This window comes from Oreochromis niloticus, unplaced genomic scaffold (genome assembly GCF_001858045.2).
Source record: "Oreochromis niloticus isolate F11D_XX unplaced genomic scaffold, O_niloticus_UMD_NMBU tig00003627_pilon, whole genome shotgun sequence".
In the NCBI taxonomy this organism is placed as follows: domain Eukaryota; kingdom Metazoa; phylum Chordata; class Actinopteri; order Cichliformes; family Cichlidae; genus Oreochromis; species Oreochromis niloticus.
This window is the reverse complement of record NW_020327910.1, coordinates 1-18,940: the sequence shown is the minus strand read 5'-3', so window position 1 is coordinate 18,940 and position 18,940 is coordinate 1. Positions and strand designations below refer to the sequence as shown.

The 18,940-nt window shown below is 38.8% G+C and overlaps 1 long non-coding RNA gene across 1 annotated transcript; it reads left to right on the top strand.

The window, feature by feature from the left end:
* Positions 1 to 292: 292 nt before the first annotated feature.
* On the top strand, positions 293 to 3,499 carry LOC109198027 (uncharacterized). The gene is made up of 4 exons (XR_002059010.2): positions 293 to 637; positions 1,086 to 1,112; positions 2,666 to 2,952; positions 3,408 to 3,499. It is a non-coding gene; the product is annotated as an uncharacterized LOC109198027 (long non-coding RNA).
* Positions 3,500 to 18,940: the final 15,441 nt, after the last annotated feature.

The window sequence follows — 18,940 nt, the reverse complement described above, 5'->3', positions numbered from 1 at the left end:
CTGCATTTCTTTTTTTAACTTATCACTTTGTGAAAAATTAATGAAATATAAAAAAGGCCACCTTCAAATAAATAAAATGCAGCAGTGCGCCATTAATATTATTAATATGTAGATATTTAAAACAACAGCATATTAAATGATACCAAATGACACTGTGTGCAGGTGATAATGTTTTTAGGAAGCAGAATTTGAATGCAGACCAACTCAAATGTTGAAGCCTACAACTATATCACCCAAGCTTTAATTTATGATTGTTCATGCTTTGAAATTGTGATGTCAGAATTTGATAAATTGTGCAGTGCTAGGCTAGGTGTAGCAAATCATTGCTGTGTTATCTAATAGCACCAAACTAATAGAGCTATCACATAACTGAGAAACTTGTGTAGCTTATTACAAATGCATGAAACCACATATTACCTTAATGAAGACAGTAATCTTTAATAAGGTGTAGAAAAAAAGAGAAGAATTTTTGTTTATATTCCAGCTATGATAAACAAAGAAGTGTACTGAATCTTTTGGACTACACAGAGTGATGTAGTATTGACTGTGATGCTGATCTGAGTTGTCTCATTCTGTATTTTTGTGCTTTGTCTTTTGTTACACAGAGTGAAAGAGATCTTTGGTTTTGCCTTTGCTGGTAAGTAAACAGTGATTGTAACTGAAGCAGTATGAACCTGGCATTGTGTAGCACATTTGACGAGTTACATACAGTAGTTTTACTTTTTGTGATATGTTTCCATTTACTGATTGGCAAAAACACAGGATTTGTGACCTGTAGCAGCAAAGCACCCACACAGGTCCTCTGCATAGGAAATATGTGGTGTATCCTGCACTTGTGCCAACAAATATTGGTGCCTGTTCTTTGCATTTCTGTAGTAATAATGCTTTTATTACACATGCTATAGCCATGTGAGACCCTGCAGTTCAATTATCTCCTCTTTAGACTACAGTAAACTTAAAAAAAGCTTAAAGTAATTGAGGATTTTACTAGTTAATTTGTGTCACAGTAAATTGGATTGTGTGTGAAGAGGCTCAACAGTCTGAATCATCAAACAGTGATCTCATGTATTGTTTCCTTTCTCTAGACTGCTGATCTGATCGTCTCAAATCTGGTAAGTAAAGGTTTGTCTGATGTCCAGTGCTGGGATAAGTCTTTCTTCCTTGCAGATTTATTTTGTTTATGCTTTTTTGTGTCACGTTTAAATGTTTAAATCATCGAACAAGGATAACCTGAAAAAATACAAAAAGCAGTTTGACGGTGATGATTTTATTTATGAAGCACAGAAAATCAAACCAGAACAACCTGGTCTAATGTAAAATCATGTTGCTGTCTAATACCCAGCTGTGGAAGCCCTGATAGCAACAAGTACCATTAAGCATTTACGGTAATTAGCAATGACTGATTTACATCACTGGGGGGGATTTTGTCCACCCTACTTTCAGAATTATTTTCATTAAGGTCCAATATAAGGTTTTCAAGTCATGTAAAGTATCTCAATTTCATTAAAGTCCAGACTCTGAATAGTCTACACCAATAGTTTTGTTTCATTCAGAGTTGGACTTGCTTGTTTGATTCAGATTAATTTCCTGCTGTTAATCCCAAGTGTGATTTAGCTGAAGCTCAGAAGCTGATGGCTTGATGCAGGTCCCGAAGTAGTAAAGGAACTCTGGACCATCACAGTAACAGCATCATGTTTGACTTTAATACTGGTGTTTTTCTGAAATTCGTCTCTCACTATTGGAGACTCAGTTTAGTGCAGTGAGTCAGCACAGCTCTTGGTGATCATCAAGATGTTTTTAGGCAAATGTGAGAATGGATTGGTGTTCATTTTGGTAAGTTAATTAATAAATTTGATTTGATTGGATGTAAAGTTAATGTAGAACAGGAAGCCTGAAACTGACTGCTCTAATGTCAGTGTGTAGGTTTATTTGGACCATATAATATTTACAGTAACTGTTGCAGCACATCTTGGTTTAAATTAATAGACTGTGTTTGTTTTTTATTGTGTTAACAGAATGCAAAAATGTCCTTATGTCAGTTCCACCACCATTTGTTAAACTTGTCATTCAGTTCAGTGCAATATGCACTGTATTTTTCAGATTATAAGGCATAAGGGCAATGAACGGGTCTGTTTTTTAAACACAAGGTACATTAAGCCAGACAAGTCAAGCTGTATTCAACTCATTCACAATAACTCGCAACATTGTTCAGTTGTAACACATACAATACAGAACAATACACTCACTCTTTGAGTTTATTCCTCTTTCACAAATTCTTCATGGGTGGATCAGTTTGAAACCTGCTTCTTAACAGGTGCCAGGTCCTTATACTCACGCACACAGCATAATATTGTGTTAAAGCACAGTGCGAATTACACCATGAGGCTCGTAACTACGGTAGCTGTAATGCTCCTTCAGTCCATTAAGCAGGTGCGGCTTTGTAGCTTATCAAAGTTGTACTACAACATTTTGAGAGATTTTTTAGCGCCGTGTCACACATAGAATTGGTTTGAAGTCAGAAAGCACAGCCAGAATAAATACATAAGGCGCACTGTCTATTTTTGAGAAAATTAAAGGATTTTAAGTGTGCCTTATTGTCCAAAAAACACAGTAAATCCAGCTTTATTGGAAATATGTCTAATTCCAGTTTCTTTCTCTCTTACAGGTGACCTTTTGCAGAAAGCCCTCTCCCTCTATCATTAACAAGCCATTCAGCCTGTCCTATCACTCTCCCTACTCTATCTATTTTGACAAGCCATTCTATCTTGTATCACTCTATCCCAAGAGCTCTATCTAATTTACCAAAAATCAAGTTTTGACTGGAATCAAGTTTTGACTGGAATCAAGTTTTGACTGGAATCAAGTTTTGACTGGAATCAAGCTTTGACTGGTCCCAGTTTTTGGGAATTGAAGTTACCAGTACTTCATCTATCTGTTACAGAATTCTGACAGGTCACTGCTCTCACTGCTCCTTCTTTCCTATCGTTAAAGTCTCTCACATCCAGTCTTTTTGCTGGAAATTACAAGTAGAAAGTTGAAATTACAATAATAGAATTACAGTACAGTAGAAACTATTTACACAGCCGTAGATTTGTCATTTTAATTTTTACTTGGGACACTTTGGAATAAACACTGATAGTTTGGCTTAGAGGTTCAATTGCTTTGATACATTATATAAAATTTACAACTTCTTAAAGGTTTTTGTAATAAGATAAACTTGTTATTTTATACGACACATTCAGACTGCTGTATTCACAAAAATATTAAATTAGATAACTTCATATACATTTTGCTAGTCTGTTTCATTGACTGTAACATTTGACTATAGTAGGTTTATACTATTACTATTTAGGGACAATCTAATTTCTGTTACTCAGTGTAAGTATTCAATTACAATTGTCATCTAGAGGCTGCCCTGAGAACCCAGACTTCCTGTTTCCTGACTGCTGCAGAACATCCAGCTGAAGAATCCCCATCACCTGTCATCTGATCACCACACCATCACAGCTCCTTACATTTGCTTTAAATTTTAAATATCTGAAAGATTTACACAAAGTCTACTTAAAAGCTAAGAGTTTTATTATAGCCTGTTGATTGATTGTTGAGATTTATTCTGCATATTACATTACAGAAGTATAGACCTATTTGTTATCCAGTCTGGTTAAAAAAAAATATAAGAAGTAATAATATAAAGTTTTTGAAAAAGTTACAATAAAACAGACCAAAGTGTTTTCAAAGAACTTTAAATACCTTTTATATTGAGTTTGTATTTAAGTCAGCCTTTTACAGCAATTCTGATAAATCTCTGATTTAATAGAAACTTGAGGAGTCATTAGTTTTTCAGTGTTTACAGGTTGAGTTTTGTTTACATTTGTGTATAAATACATATAAGATCCAGTTTGTACTTGCACAGAATGCCAAGAAAAGGTCAAAGGTCGCAGTCCCAGAAGCTTAGATGGCAAAAGCAGAAAGAACAGGTAACTGTTTCTCAGAGCGGTGAGCAGGTAAAGGTGTCTGTTACAACTATTCCCAGTCCAGAAGTGCAGAGCAGTGTTCAGACAGCTGCAGTGTCTTGTGCAGATGTGGTAAAGAGAGGTGTTTGCTCAGCATGTGTGCCAAATGCTAAAGTACAGCAGGTAATCCAGACTGAACCCCAGGTAACTGTGCAAACACAGCATGATGGAGAAGCTCCAGGACCGTCTCATGTACAGGTTACAAACAGTGAAACTCGTCCACGAGTGAGTAGCATCTGTGCATCCCGAAGCCAGGCCTCTGCTAAGTATGGAAAGTACAGGAATCAGCAATGCATGGCTAACAGTTTGGTTTTCCTGTCGTTCTTACACGAGGATGAATTTATTACGAGAGCAGATCTTAACCGTGTGTTGGACAAAGGCCATGCCATGCATTCAGATGCAAGAAAGAGGTTTGTGAACAGCGTGTTTCTAGCCTCCGATGAGCTTCCCACAGTGGTCACCAGCCGCAGACACGAGTATCAAGTGGATATGTCTCAGTTTGCTCGTTATGGCACATTTGATGGTACAAATCACCTTCCGAGCCTTGAACAGGGACTACAGTGTTTGGTTTCAGACGTTCGCTACGCTTTGCTAGTCATGGGAGGAACCGTCATTGCAGTTTGCAGGCTGACTTCAGGTGAATACGCATATTTTGACCCTCACCCACGTAAGTCTACAGGAATGCCATTGTCACTAGGTGTAAGTGGTGGAACTGCAGTTATGTTAAAATTCACACGTCTTAACGACATGATTGACAGGCTCAAATGCTTATACGGAATGTTTAGCATCGCACCAACCTGCACTTATGAGCTACAACCTGTCGAGTTTCAGAGTGCAAACGCAGCTTACCAAAGAGATGCTAATCAAACCACCGAATACAGGAAAACCGCTACAAATGTTCTTGCACCAGCTTTAAATGAACCTGTTCATGAATTAGACTCCCAGACATCCACTGAGCAGACATGGAAAACTGTGACGGAAACTTTAACCACTGAAGTCACGTCATTCAGCACGGATTTAAATGAGACAGCAGCTGCATCTCTGCTATATCAAACCTCCACATCTTCTGTGAGTGAAACTCAGGTAACATCAAATTCTGTTCCTCAGAATGATTCACACACTGCCTCCTGTTCAACCACTACAACAGAGGAACTCTTACATAAACTTCTAAAATGTAATAAACAGCAAAGGAGAAAAATGAGGAGAAGATTATTGGCCGAACAGAAACTACCACAAAGGAAGGAAAATCACAAAAAGAAAGAAAGGCAGACGTACACTTCTGATGAAAGCCTTAAGGCAAAGAAAAAAAATTCCAGTAAGTCCCATGATCCTGATCACAGACAGAAGTGTGTGTACAAAAATAATTTGTATAAACTAAATGCTACATATCGAGAGAAACAGAGAGAACATTTCAGAAAGATCTATAGAGAAAGAGATGTTTATAAGGAAAAACAAAAGGAGCAAATGAGAAGGCTGTATAGACAAAGTGCTCAAATTCGAGAGAGAAAAAGAGAACGTGTAATAAGGATGTATAAAGACAATCCTATATTCAGAGAAAAGCAGAAGGAACATATGAGAAGAACATACAGAGAGTCTACCAAAGTCAGAGAACAGCAGAAAGAGCGTATGAGAAGAACCTACAGAACTTGTACTAGATTCAGAGAGAAACATAAAGCTTACATGAGGTCATATGTATATAATCTATATAAAGAAAGTGAAGAATTCAAACAGAAAAAACGATCTTACATCACTAAACGTTATGGAGAAGAGACACAATTTCAGCAACAGCACAAGGACAGTATGAGAGAACGAATGAGAGTAAAATATTGGAATGTTTTTTCTTTCAGACAGATGCATAATATCAGATGTACAATGAACATAAAAAGAAAATATCGTCAGATGCATCGACCAGCTGAAAGTTTTCAGTGTCATCCAGATAATAGTTTAATGAATGAGGCCATATCTCGTTTCAGATCAAACATTAAATCAGCACCATCTTATGTTTGTACTGTTTGTCTAAAAGCTTCTTTTCCTAATCAGGTGAAAATTTGCAAACGAGCAAATTACTCAAAATACCAAACTGTAGCTCAGCAGTGTCTAACTGGTAAATTTATTCATGTGTGTGATGAAGCATGCAATGATCAATGCAACTTTCCTGTTGAGAGAAAAAGGAGTATATCTGTCACACGTGTCACAGTTCCCTCAAAAGTGGACGGATGCCAAGGCTTGCTGCTGTCAATGGTTTAGAACTGCAGGATATTCCAGCTGAACTGTGTGATCTCAACATTCTGGAGAGACATCTGATTGCCAAATGCATACCATTTGCAAAGATTATTCCACTTCCAAAGGGCAGACAAAGACTCATACGTGGTAATGTGGTGTGTGTACCATCTGAAGTCCAACAAACAGTTGACTGTTTACCTCGGCTCAGAAACCATTCCCAGATAATGAGGATCAAGTTGAAAAGACGACTGTGCTACAAGGGCCATCAGCTGTTCCAGACTGTCACCTGGTCTAAACTGATCCAAGCCCTGCGTAAACTGAAACAGATTCATCCACAGTACACAGATATTGTTATCAGAGATGATGCATTGCTTTGTGATCCAACGTTACCTGATGATGACAGCAGTGATGAAGCCAGCATGGGAAGTGATGATTATGATGAAGCAGATCTAATGGAAATTGACAACTATGAAAAAGATGCCCTTTTGTGTGAAAATGAGTCTGAAAGTGAACAAGATATTGATATGGTATCCTGTGATGAACAACCAGAAGAACAAAATCCTGAGGAACCAGAAAGTGATTTGAACAATGGAGGTTTTGCTCTAGAAAGTTGTCTGCAGCCTGTAGACATTTCAGAAGAGATTCTCTGTTTCACTGATAACACATATTGTGTGGCGCCTGCAGAAAGAAACAGTCCTGTTAGCTTCTTCAGAACTCCTCATTTGGAAGCCATGGCATTTCCTGTGCAGTTTCCTACTGGTCAGAATACACTGGATGAAAAGAGACGTCTTAAACTCACACCAAGTGCTTACTTCAAGTCAAGGCTTTTCAACATTGATGCAAGATTTGCCAGAGACACAAATTATCTATTTTTCTCACAGTTTGTTACCGAAATACACTTGGCTAATTCCAGCATGACAATACAGCTAAGGAAAGGTAAAACTATGACCAAAGATGGACGCAAAATCACATCTGGAATGTTACAAAGTAGAACAGAAGTAGAGAAGATGGTAAGAAATAAAGATGCAATCAGATTTATGCAGCCACTCAGAGGAACTCCAGCTTACTGGCAGAAAACTACCAAGATCTATTCAGTATGGTTCGTCAAATAGGAACACCTCAGTTCTTTGTCACTTTCTCTGCTGCTGAGATGAGATGGCCCGAAGTGATTCAAGCAATAAAGAGACAACAAGGTGAAGAGGTTGATTTTGAAGCCCTGGACTGGTCAGAAAAGTGTGAAATTCTAAGATCAAATCCAGTAACCACCATGCGAATGTTTGATAAGCGTGTTGAGGCTTTGTTCAGAGATTTGCTTTTTTCTCCTGCACAGCCCCTTGGTGAAATTATTGATTACTTTTACAGAGTTGAGTTTCAGCACAGAGGTAGTCCGCATATACACATGTTGCTGTGGATTCAAGAAAAGGTAGAAGTAGATGTGGATGATGACCAAACTGTCTGTGACTTTGTGGACAGATACATCTCAGCTCAACTCCCTGATCCAGAAAAACAACCTGAACTGCACAAAAAAGTGCTGAACTACAAAAGCACAGCAAAAACCACACAAAAACATGCTTTAAGAGTGTGAACTCTGGTTGTAGATTTGGGTTTCCAAAACCACCAGCCACAAGAACAATGATTGTGAGACAGGATGAGGATTCAGACACTGAAGCTGCAAAAGCCAAACTCAGACCTTTGTTGAACCTGCTGAAGGAACCTGAAGCTGCTTCCCTCACCATAGAGCAGATTCTGTCACAATGCAACTTGACAATGAATGATTATGAAAAATGCCTCCAAGACATAAACAAGAAAACGGCGCTGATTTTGAAACGTGACCCAAAGGACTGTTGGATCAACAATTACAACCCAGACCTGCTTGAAGCCTGGAACTCTAATTTAGATGTCTCGTTAATATTGAATGCCTATTCATGTATAGAATATCTCTGTAAATATATAACGAAGAAAGAATCTGGCCTCTCTGAATACCTGAAGACGGTTATTGACAACTCTGATAAGAACACGGTCAATGAATGTGATGAAATGAGAGCTGTGATGCAGGCTTACTCAAAAAAGAGAGAGATCAGCGCACAGGAGTGTGTGACTCGCGTCTGTGGCCTAAAAATGAAAAAATGTTCCCGCAGTGTTGTATTTGTACCAACAGATGATAACCCGGTAAAAATGAGTCGCCCGATGAGCTATCTGGAATCCACAGCACATGACAGTTGTAATATTTGGATGACAAGTTTGAGTGATAAATACAAATGCAGACCTGAGACACCAGAATATGAGGAAATGTCACTGGCTGATTTTGCTGCCTTGTGCCGGTTGGTGAGTGGTCCAAATGAAGGAAAAGATGTGCTTCCTCTTCTAAACCAGCTTGGATTTGTACTAAGGCGAAAGAATCATAAACCAGCTATAATCAGGTATTACCACTGTTCACAGGAAAAAGATCCTGAGCAATATTATGGTCGACTGTTGAGACTTTACCTTCCACACAGATCAGAGCAGGAACTGAAACCACAAGGGTTCCAAACCTATCAGTCCTTCTACAACTCAGGTTTTGTGCGACTTCCATGTTCAGACCACAGTGAGTCTGTGAAAAGGGTTGTAAAGAGAAATAAAGACAAGTATGAGAAGAACTCTGAGGATATTGAGAGTGCACTGGAAGAGTTTGAACAAAATAGGGATGTTGTGATTGATGAATGGTGTAATCTGGCTCCTGAATCTGAAGTTGTGAGGTTGCAATGTGATGAGAATCTTCCTGAGAGACATTCTGATGATGAGAACGAACAGGAGAATGTCCCCGACTACAGTCGTCAGTCTGATGCTGTAACAGAGATCAGAGCCTTCAGAGAACAACCTGCAGTCATCCAGCTGTGGTACGTGTAATGTATCAGAATCTGAACCAGAAGCAGGCCTGCGTGTTCTATGCTATAAGAGACTGGTGTATTCAGCGAGTTTGTGGTTTGAACCCAGATCCATTTTCTTCTATATCAACGGTGGTGCAGGAACTGGAAAGTCTCATTGATTAAATGTATTCACTCTGAAGCATCAAAGATCCTGAGCAGACTGCCTTCTAATGCAGAAGAAGCTGACATATCAAATCCAACTGTTTTACTGACGTCATTTACCGGGACAGCAGCTTTTTCTATCAATGGCTCTACATTACATTCCCTACTCAAACTACCCAGGAGTCTGAATCCACCCATTCAAGGACTTGGTAACCAACTGGATGAAGTCAGATCTGAGCTTATAAATGCTGAAATTATTGTTATTGATGAGATTTCAATGGTTTCAAAACCCCTTTTTGCCTATGTGGATGCAAGACTGAAACAAATCAAAGGCACTCAGAGACCTTTTGGTGGAATGTCAGTTTTAGCTGTTGGAGATTTTTACCAGCTGCCACCAGTGCGACAGTCTAAACCTCTCTGCGTTTATGATCCAGAACAGATTGACCTATGGCGGGAACATTTTCAGATGATCACTCTAACCGAGATCATGCGTCAGAAAGATGATGTGGCCTTTGCAGAGATGTTGAACAGGATTAGAGTCAAAGAAAAGACAGATGAGTTTTCTCAGTGCGACAGAGATTTGTTGTCACAGGCTGTGACTGCACCAGAAGAATGTCCAACTGAGGTCTTACACATTTATGCCACCAACAAGAATGTTGAATCCCATAACACAGATATCCTGAAGAAGCTTCATTTAAACATTATAATCATCAATGCAGATGATTTCCAGAAGGATAAACGTACAGGCAGAATGGCACGAAGAGACAAACCATTTACAGGTGGGCGAAATGATTTACCCGACACCCTGAACGTCGCTGAAGGAGCTCGAGTCATGCTGACCAGAAACTTGGACACACTAAACGGTTTGGTCAACGGTGCTTTTGGTATACTGATAAAGGTGGTGAGATCTGAAAATGATGGACACATAATTAAACTGGGGCTCAGAATGGACAACCGGCAGTCTGTAAGAAGCAACCGCAGTGCTAATGCAGCATCTGATGATCTGGTTTATATTGAGAGAGCAGAGGAGAGTCTGAAGTTTAAAGGAGCGGTACGCAGACAGTTTCCTGTAAAGCTCGCATTTGCCTGCACAATCCACAAAACCCAGGGTCTTACAACACAGACAGCTGTAGTTTCAATGAAGAACATTTTTGAACCAGGTATGGCTTATGTTGCTCTCAGCAGGGTGACGTCTCTCAGTGGACTCTATTTGCAGGACTTGGATGAGAACAAGATTTATGCCAATCCCGAGGTAACTGCAGCGCTCCAAACCATGAGACAACCAGTGTTGAGGAAATGATGCCTCTTCTTCAAGTCAGAGAAACATCCAGCAGACCTGACACTCTTACACTGATCCATCACAATACGAGGGTTTGCCATCTCACATCAGTGACATCAAGAGTCATCATGAAATGTGTTTAGCAGATGTTTTTTGTCTCACTGAGTCTCACCTCCAAGGCTCCTTTGTTGCAGACAGTCTTCATTTGGACGGCTACACCATGTTCAAACGCAACAGACATGTGTCCTACACAAACTTTCCTCACATGGCCAGCAGAAGTGGTGGTGGAGTTGTTGTGTATTTGAGGAATCATTTTCAGGTTCAGGTAAAACATTATCTGCATAATGTCACTGATCTTGAGTTCTTAGTGTTAAAGGTTCAGGCTCCATTCCCTGCACTAATTGCGGTTGTGTACAGACCTCCAGACTACAGTTTGACACCATTCATGCAAAACCTGGTAAGTCTTTTAGATTCACTTGAAATAATGGACTGTCACCCAATAATTGTGTGTGGAGATTTTAATGAGAATCAGTTACAGAGTGGAAGAAAACAGATTCTGGAGCAGTTTCAGTTGAGAGGTATTCACAGCTGATCACTTCTGCCACTACAGACAAGAACACCCTGCTTGATCTCATTTTATTTCTCAGCCACAGCAATGTCTCCATTCAGGTGTCCTGAGAACATATTACAGTTACCACAACCCTGTGTTTTGTGTCCTGTCCTCCAGCCAATCATGAAGTCGTCTGGTGAGTTTTCAAACACATACAGATCATGTTTGTTATAGAGTTTACTGTGTGTGGGATATAAAAAGATTTTGTGTTGATAATGGAAGGCTTCCAAAAAATTGGCTTCCCTGCTCTGTCTGCAAGAAGACCATTGTACAAAAGCTACCTTGATTTTTATTAACCCTTGCTTTTGGAATGGTCAGCACATTGTAGTCAAATCATGGCTAAACTTAATATAGAGCAGGGAAGATCGCCTTCTATTTTCATGCAGCTCAGATCTGGAACATGCTGCAACAAAGTATTAAACTGACATCATTTATTGTAAATTGTTCTATCTATTTTTAAATGACTAATTCTAATAATTTTAAATTTCATGATTTTTAAATGTCATCTATTTTTCTTTTAACTTGACTTTACTGTGACATATGTATCTCAACACTGTTAAAAATAAGCTTTCCCACAAACTGCTTTCCAAATGTTAAATAGTAAATAAAAATCCCTGATATATGCAGGTCTTTATTCTGGGCTATATGAATACATACAGACAATCATGTTTTTGGATTATAGTAGATATTTTTTGCAGGTAAACAAACGTCAAAAGTTTTCAAGTATGTTTAGGCTACCAAAGATTTCTATAATAATATATTCACAGGAGAAAAACATTTTTACAGGCAACAGAATATGTATGAACACTGATTTACACGCACATGTAAAGTTTACAGTGGAAGAAAACTGAATCAGGAGCTGTTTCAGTCGAGAGGGTATACACAACTGATCACTTCTGCCATTACAGACAAGAACACCCTGCTTGACTTCATTTTTATTTCTCAGCCACAGCAAAGTCTCCATTCAGGTGTCCTGGGAACTAATTACAGTTACCACAACCCTGTATTCTGTGTCCTGTCCTCAAGTCAATCATGAAGTCTTCTGGTGAGTTTTGAAACACACACAGATCATACTTGTTACAGAGTTTACTGTTTCTAGGACATAAAAAAGAGTTTTTGTTGATGACGGATGGCTTCCCAAAAATTGGCTTCCCTGCTCTGTCTGTAAGAAGACCATTCTACAACAGCTACCTTTATTTTTATCAACCCTTGCTTCTTGGAATGGTCAGCACATTGTAGTCAAATCATGGCTAAACTTCATGCAGAGCAGGGAAGATCTGCCTTTCTTTTTTCATGCACCTCAGGCCTGGAATATGCTGCAACAAATTATTAAATTGACATCATTTGTTTTTCATTCTTAAATATATTTTGAAATGACAAATTCTACTAATGCTTTTGTCATGATTTTTAATTGTCATCTATTTTTGTTCATAGTTCAGTTTACTCTGACGTATTTATCTCAACACTGTTAAAATTAAACCTTTCCCTTAAAGGGCTCTCCACATATTATACAACAAATACATAAATCCTTGACAAATGCAGGTATTTCTTATGGGTCATATGAAAAAATACAGTTAAACTGTGTTTTCTTCTTTACAGTAGTTTTTATAGAATCAAGTTTTTGGATCAATTTATCTTGTTGATCATGTTTTACAGGTACAACACTCTTCAAGTATCTCTAGGCTACCAAGGATTTCTATCATTATTTATTTAGTAGAGCAAAATATTTTATCGGTAACAGAATATATATGAAAATTGATTTCAATGTAAATGTAAAGTTTATAAATCCATTTTCTGACTTGGCCTTTATCTGGGTGGGTTTGGGTTTGGGCGGATAAAGGCCAAGTCAGAATTCTCTTAGCAGCTATTTCTGGAAATAGCTGCTAATAAACAAAAGACATCAGAAAGTATGGGCTTTAGGTGTAGCCCATACTTCTGATATATTAATAAATCTACTAACTGACACCCTATAGCAGCATTACATTCACACTTGGGGGCTTAGTTGGGTATGTGAGCGGTGTTCAAAGGACTTTTTTTTGGGTAGATGTATTTTCTTCAGACAGGGCAAAAACAGTCCTGTCTCCTTTGTGGTGAAACCGTCAAACCTCCCCATCCACAGCTGAACCAACATCATCTTTAACACCATATTCATGAACTCCTGATCCCAACCTCATCCATCACTGCTGGACAACACAGAGACTAGATGCCAAATACAGACTGCTGCCTTTATAACCTGCCATACCAGTGTATCTTCAGCGGAGAAGATGACACACTCATCACTCTACCTGCTAATTCATCTGCAGACCATCACCATTTTGCCACACTCCACACCTCTGAAACCATCACTGATGAGTTATGCTGAAAATCTGTACTTCCTGTCACGCTACAGTGATCCTGAGACCAAAGAGAGGTATGATTCTTTGTCTTTGATTAAAAAAACAATTACATGTCTGCAGTTTGAATTTATTTTCTGCTTATTTCATAAATGATTCTGGACTCAAACAATTGAACTTGTAGGCACTTTTCAAGTTTACATTTACATGTTGTCTCTCTCTGCAGCTATTGTTGTCTTGTGAATTCTTCCATTTCACAACTGACACATTAAAACCTCATCACAGAGCTCTTGTCTATTCTCACCATCATGTGACTGTCAGATTGCTCTGGACCCTGGACCTGCAACAAATATGAGGTATTTAAAATAATTCATTGTTTAACTTCTCTGTAGTTTTTAGTCTTTAATACCTATAACATGGTTTTCAATGTACCTTTCAAAACATGCTTATTTTGTGAGACTGCATTTCAGCTTCTTAGACTGTATAAAGTACTCATAGTATTACTGTTTGAACACTCTTATAGTGACCATCTTTTGGACTTCATTGCTACTGATCAACCACCTTGGTCCAGGAAGATAAGAGGGCTGCAGCCAATCTTTGAATCAGTTTGTATCACCAGAATTAACAAACGATATCAGATATATGAAAATGAGCTTTCAACAAATGTGGATTATTTTTTTATTGTGTCTTGACTGTGTTGCAAGAATCTATATAACTTGTTTGTGAAAATAGTAGATTCACATTTTTCTTAACTCTGTAAGAATAGCAGGCTGGATTCATACAAACACACAGCTTTCAATCTTCAGTTGTAGACTACACAATATTAATCATGTAATCTTTTTGAGAATGAGAAAAACAAACAAACACTGCAGTGATCCATTCTCTTAATGTTTCTAATTTGAAATGTGAAAAAATGCATATTGAACATGATAAATCATACATCTCATATAGTGTTTGTTTGAATCCTCCCTTCATATGGGGTGTCAATTAGTATATGAGTACAGAACTTGTGTAACACTGCTTTCTCCACATTCTTTTTTATAGTATTCTAATATATAGGTAGTTGCACACACATACTGCAGGATCTTAATGGTAAAGTCTGTTTCAAAATGAACCCCTGCTTCTCAGACCATGATTAACAATCCCTGTAGCTGTTGAAAAGTGCATAGTTAAAATCTACTGATATGAATTACTGTTTATCATTTCTTTTGAGGAAACACAGCTGACTTCAGTTTACATAACAGTGCAACCATAACTTTCATGTATATGACTTTACAGTTACTTTATGAGAGATTCCCAGCTACGGCACATTGGTAGCAGCAATATGTCAAAACCCTTTACAAGTTAAAACAAAGAATCATTCACTGTCTAAGAAAAGGCAGTGATTTATTTCCCATCGAATTGATTTCACAACTTTAATGTTCTTTATCCCTCTTTCTCTCAATATGTGCAACAATTATTCAGCTGTGTTACTGTCCATGTCTGAAAGTATCACAAACTGGACTTTATTTAAATATTATTTAGGCCCCATGTTTATCAAATTCATACAAGTGAAAACAGAATCTCTCAAAGAAATTGACAAAAATCCTCTTCTTAGCTTTCATGTGGTTTTGAAATATGTTGTTTTTCTTGCCATACAAAATGTGTACAAAACCTATGCAAACTGGATAATATATTTGGCATACCCCTTCGGCGTCAGCTGTGGTCTCAAGCTGGAGCTGAACAACAACACCCTGATTACGAACTGTGTTGAGACTGTTCTTCCCATTCTATGCAAAGCCACCTGGTTGGCTGGAAGACTGTTTACTTAGCCTGGCAGGGCAAAGGACACTGTCTCAGCTGAACACTGGACATACACACACATGCAGATGTACACTCATTCCCCTGCCCCTCCAAACGCCTTTGACACTTATTTCCTTCCGATGCTGATGGTGGATCAAGGAGACCAGCGCATAGGCTGCAGGCCCGGATGTACTGTCTACATTGGCTGTCTCTCACCCTTTACCCACCCCTGTTGCTTGTCATGTTTCTTTGGTGTATTAAGAGTTTTTTCATGTGCTATGTGCAGAGGTGTTTTTTTCTGTTCTCAAACTGATCTCCCTGTTTGGAGCTCAGTCTGGGAGGAGTTATTTTTTTCTCCTTATCTTTCCTCATGTGGTGCATTTTCCATTGTTATACCTCTCTGACCTGTCTTCCCCATGTGATGTTCTGTATAATGTATGTATGGTCGGAGGGTAAGATGGCGCCGCCATTGCGTGCAATAGGTCAGCAGCCTTAACATTAAATTTCCCCTTGTGGGACTAATAAAAGTATAATAAAGGTATATCAAATAGATCATTGGAATTTTGTGTGACATATTTCAATGTTTGTAGACTTCTTTCACTTGTTATCTATAAATATTTCCCGTTACAAACATCCCCAAATCCAATTGTAGTTTTCTAATGATACTGTATTTACTGGAAATATCTCACCACATTTTCTTATGTTTCCCAAACATATTTTCCATTTTTATATTTTTGTCAGGTGATGCAAAGCTTTCTGGACAGAAAACTTTACCCGATTACAACCAAAGCATCGTTGTTACATAACATAACTTTATTAAATGTATCACTTTTGTTTTCGGAAATGTTTTTACATTAATGTAATAGTGTACTTTTGTTACTATTTTTACACATCACTAAATGGATGTTTTAAACGCTTGAATGTTAAAGGTTTGTATTTTTATGTTCTTTGAGTAAATTCACTGACTGTCAGAATATGTGACATGAAATTCATTATTGTACACCAACTGATATTTTGGGATTGTTCCCGTGACTTCTGTAATACATAAATCCTGGCCTTCATAAAATTTATATATGGTTGTCATTCATTTCCTAAATTATGCCTTCATGATTTTGCCCTTACATAACTTTTTGTTCAAAGCATTACAACAGCATGAATGTAACACTAAAATACTACACATTTTTCCCTTCTTTAAATATAGAAGACCACATTTTGATGAAACTGGCCATTTAATACTTACAAATAGAATACTAAACTTTCATGGTATTTTCTTTTTAAAAACATTTCCTCTATTGTTAAAAACCCAACTAACAAGCCATATTGACAATTCAGATGGAGAGCTGTTGCCAACAGCCTGGAGTACAACTAATAACAATGCTTTGTAAGTTGCAATTTCATTAACACCATTTCATACTTTTCCAACTCTTTATTACAACTTTTTTCCCATATGAACACTAACATTTGAAACCTTTTAACTTTTACATAATGAACATTTTCTATACCACAAACACAAATTATGAGTTTTTTCATCTCTGAAATATGCTTGCCTTTCACTTTTATGTTGACACAGACCATGGCCTTTTCACCTCTCATCAGCACAATTCTCAGCAGCTTCAGCTAATTTCAGCAGAATTGTCAGTCTGTCCACCTCTTCTTCATGTGAATGAGTTTGGTTCAGTGAGATGAGTAGCTGCCTTTAGACTAGGAGGGCCAGGTTCAAATCCTGCTCAGGGCGACTTGTTTTTTTTTTTTTCCACCACCATACAACTTTTTGCAACTTTTCATCTTTTTCAGCTTTTCAGCAGACAGCTTCAGCGTTAAGGCATCCACACAGCATTTTCGCAGGAAATGCAAATTTTTCTAGTTATTCTTCAAGTTGCTCCGTTCTTTGGACCTTAACTACTCCCTCAGTTTTTGTGCTATTTGCACCATTCAACTCTTAAAAACTTCTGCTCTTTCTGCTCTTTCCTGCTATGACTTTTGGTGCTGATAACTTCTATACTTTTTGAGATATTGAATTTTTTTGCAATATTTTTTGCCATTGAAGTGAATGGAACACATTATCAATGTGGTCACTTGTTTCTGCTCGCCAGGCTGAGCTGTGTCTTAGCTCAGTGAGATGAGCAGCCGTTCTCAGACTGGGAAGCCTGGGTTCAAATCCCGCTTATGGCAACATTTCTTTCAGTTAACAATTAAACTTTTTTAACTCTTTTTAACTCAATTTCAGCTTTTTCACACCTTTTCAGCAAAATTTTCAATTTTTTCACCACTTTTCAGCACAAATCCCAGCTTTTTCTGCTGTTTTCAGCAAAAACCTCTTTCAGCAGAATTCTGAAAAGAGTTCTGCAGAACTCTTTCAGCAGAAATTCTGCTGATTGTACTCTTTTCAGCAGAATGTTCATTCTTTTCAGCCCAAATTCTGCTTATTCACCTCTTCTGCAAAATTTTCAACCTTTCACCTGTTATACCACAAATCTCAGCTGTTTTCAGAAAAAACCTCTTTTGAGCAGAAATTCTGCTGATTCATCTCTTTTCAGCGCAAGTTTCTGCTTCTTTGCCTCTTTTCTGCAGAAATTCTGCTGATTCACCTCTTTTCTGCAAAATTTTCAGCCTTTTCGCCTCTTATCAGCACAATTCTCAGCAGCTTCTGCTAATTTCAGCAGAATGGTCAGTCTGTCCACCTCTTCTTTGTGACAATGAGTTTGGCTCAGTGAGATGAGTAGCTGCCTTGCGACCAGGAGGGCCAGGTTTGAATCCTGGTTAGGGTGAAATTTTTTTTCACACCATACAATTTTTGCAACTTTTCATCTTTTTCAGCTTTTCAGCAGACAGCTTCAGTGTTAAGGCATCCACACAGCATTTTCACAGGAAATGCAAATTTTTCTAGTTATTATTATTGTGTGGATGCTGGAGGCATCCACTATTGAGTTCCTGTTTCTCTTTATTCTTTATTGTGTGGATGCCCTAAAAGGGCATCTGTAAGCTTTATGTTTTCATGTCATTGAACTGCTTTAGATCAAGAGAAGGAGGGTGTTGAAAAACCCCAAGCAGCTGCTCATTAATGAGGGCACATTAACGACATTCCTTTTGGCGCTTTTCAGCAATGTCTTGTGCTGCCGGGTGAGGCCATCTACACCACACTAGCTCCTGTGCTGCTGGCTGAGGCCATCTACACCACACCGGGGCTTGAGTTGCAGCTGAGGCAACCTGCACCACACCAGGCCTGTGCTGCTGGCTGAGGCCAACTACACACACACTTGGCCAGTGGCTCTGCCTGAGGCCACCTACACCACACCAGAGCCTGTGCTTCTGGCTGAGGCCACCTACACCACAGCAGGGCCTGAGTTTCCAGCTGAGGCCACCTACACCACACCAGGGCCTGTGCTTCTGCCTGAGGCCACCTACACCACACCAGGACCTCTGCTGGATGATTCCATCTGCATCACAACAGGGCTTGTGCCTTCTGACTGAGGACCTGTACTGCCGGCTTAGGCCACTACAACACACAGGGCCTCTGTTGGCCGAGGCCAACTACACCCACCAGGGTCTGGTCTGGCTAAGGCCATCTGCACCACACGAGGGCCTGTGCTGCTGCTGAGGCCAACACACCACACAAGGTATTGTGGCTCTGGCTGAGGCCATCTATTTCCAAACAGGGCCTGTGCTTCTGGCCGAGATCACCTACACCACAC